Below are 3070 nucleotides of genomic sequence, written 5' to 3' on the forward strand. Positions count from 1 at the left end.
TCACTCAGTTTCCCATTCACTCTTACACTCGCTTTGCTACCTGTATATATTATTTTTATAGCTTGTAGGATCCATCCATTGACTCCATACTCTTTCAGAACTGCTTCAAAGTCGTTTTGTATTTTTATCTCTTCTTCTGCTCTAATTGTATCTTTACTTTCTTTAACTAATCGTTAAGTATCCTATTTTTGCGTCTATAATCATTTCTACGTCTACTTATTTCCTCATTGCTAAGACCTGCGATGTTCAAAGTTCTCTTGTACGCTTCTCTTTTTGCTTTTTGGGCAGCCTGAATTTCATCATTCCACCACGCATCACCAGATATTATATTTAATTCCGATATAATTTTTCGTTATCGTTTGGAATCCGTTAGAAATGTTCAAAATAATTCAAAACTGACAAAATGGCGGCTTTTTATCAAAAATCCATAATAGTCTATCCTGTGTGCCCGAGCCTTAGAAAGAAAAGAGATTTCTTTTCTAAAAAACTAAAATTTACATTTTTGCCAAAACGACACAAGAAATGAAAAAAGTTGAGGGAATAAAATTGTTTCTCTAAAAAAGTTTAGAAAAATGTCTCGTTCCACTTTCTTAAATCTCGCGTTATTTTCAAAATTGTTGCAAAAATGTGTATAAAATCAATGCTCTCATTTCTTGATTCCCAACAATAAAACTTTATGGTGTCATAAAAAACAAAGAAGAGCATAATTTTACAGTTTCAACAACATTTATATCAATTTTTTTTTAAGTCGCTGTTTAAAAAAACCGTATTTTCTAACTCGCGTCATTATTCATCTTACACTGTAAGAAAAGGACTGAAATTTAATATGTGACGTAAAATTGAACGTATATCGCACAACATTTATATTGTATTAAAAGTCAAAATCAGTGACTTGCAATCATTCTTTCGCCGAAAGTGAACAAAAGAGCTAATCTAATATAATCTAAAATTAATATAAAGTGGAGAAATTCATAGAAAGTCATACAATTAAGACTGTAAGAGACGTCATTCTACACAACATGTGGAAATTTGCTTTATAACCTGTAATTTTAATGCATATAAAGTGGTATTTTATATGTCTAAATTTACCCTTTGAAGTGCAATTATAAAGCGTATTTTTTACAGTGTAGGGTGAACAGAAGTAAAAACAGGATAAACAAGAGCCCAACTAACTCGGAACGGCTATTCGTCCAGAATATATTCGTCCATAATTCTGAACAGATAGCCTGCTTACTGCGAACGGCTATTCGTCCAGAAATTTTTCAGGAATAAAATATTTACTTTGATTTAAATTATTGTTGTGTATACAGATCCGATATTTTTTGCCGGACTTGAATTTTTTTAGTTCGGCAAATATTAACATCAAGGAACCTTCTTTTCCGGCAAAAACTTTTTCTACTTTAACTAAATTTTTCTATTTTATAGAAAAATTAGGAATATTAATTTGTAAGCATATACACAAATTGGCATACACTCAAGAGCAACAAACACACTAACAAGGAGAGAACGACAATTGTAAATTTTTCCGATGTTTTCGAGAAAATCGAATTTGAAATATTCACTATAGGCCATACAGAGTTTGGTGGAAAATATTTTCAATTGTCCGATATCTCAAATAGCAGTGTTTAAAAACTTTAAAACCCTTTAAAAAATTACTTCTTAGAAACTGGTCACAGAAGAGTGATTGGTCAAATCACGAACCCCTTTTCCAGCTCAACCTTGAAAAAATACGTTTTAGCGACTGGTCACAGAAGAGGGATTGGTCACACCTCGAAACACTTTTCCAGATCCCCCTTTAAAGAAATACGTTTTAGCGACTGGTCACAGAAGAGTAATTGATCACATCTTGAACCCCTTTTTCAGCTCCCACTTAAAAAAAATACGTTATAGCAATAATTGGTCCCGAAAGAGTGATTGATCACATTTTGAACCCTCTTTTTCAGATCCCTCTTTGAATAAATACGTTATAGCAGTTGGGCACAAAAAGTGATTGACCACATCTCGAATCCCTTTTGCCGCTCCTCCTTTGAAAAAATACGTTTTACGTAGCGACCGGTCAAAGAAGAGTGATTGGATACATTTGGAACCCCTTTTCCAGCTCCCACTTTGAAGAAATACGTTATAGCAACTGGTCACAAAAGATTATTAGATCACATCTCGAACCCCTTTTCCAGCTGCCTCTATAAAAAATACGCTTTAGCGACTGGTGACAGAAGAGTAATTGGTCACATCTTGAACCACTTTTCTAGCTCCCTCTACACACAAATACTCTATTTTATCAAAAAATTAGGAATATTAATTTGTAAATATATGCACAAATTACACCATTCTTTATTTTCCTGAAGCTATTCAATTATGTGATAAAATCATCATTTTTCGAAAGTTGTGAACAAAATTAAGTTTATTTCCCTACAATTGGTATTATTGCTTGGCCCCTGGCGTGCAGACATTTTGCCAGCTGACGTCACAGCATGTAATACCCAAGTGACACCGATAAAAGTTGTCACCCTTCGCTAACTTTGCTTCGCAGTCTACGGAGTTACTGACAATAAACATAACCTCAACTGTCGGAAGATTTAAATCGATTTTACAAAATGATTTGATACGATATTTGGAATCAAAGTAAGTATTTTTTCGCTGAGAATTTCTGGACGAATAGCCATCCGATGGGTGTGGGCTAACATCCAAAATTCTGGACAAAGAGCCGTTTCGAGACAGGTGTTCTATTCGTCCAGAATTCTGGACGCCTGGACACAGCCTTTGTAGAGTGATAAATTTCGGGAGTTATACATGAGGTTAAATTTAAATACATAGACAGTGGCTGTAAAAGTAGTAGTAAAACAACGATGCAAAACCCATCTAGTGATTTCACAGGCAATTATGTCGAGGCAGAGGGATGGGGGTTACTCTTATTTAACGCCAATGTGAGCCGAGCGCACGCCTCGACGCGTCGCACCGCGATCCCATTTACTCGAAATTGTCAATGATAGAATGGCAGATTGAAAACCCGACATTCGACATTCAACCTTTCTTTCTTCATACCCTCAACTGTCTTTCTCCTTTCTGTTTT

Source organism: Belonocnema kinseyi, chromosome 2, assembly GCF_010883055.1.
Source record: "Belonocnema kinseyi isolate 2016_QV_RU_SX_M_011 chromosome 2, B_treatae_v1, whole genome shotgun sequence".
NCBI lineage: Eukaryota > Metazoa > Arthropoda > Insecta > Hymenoptera > Cynipidae > Belonocnema > Belonocnema kinseyi.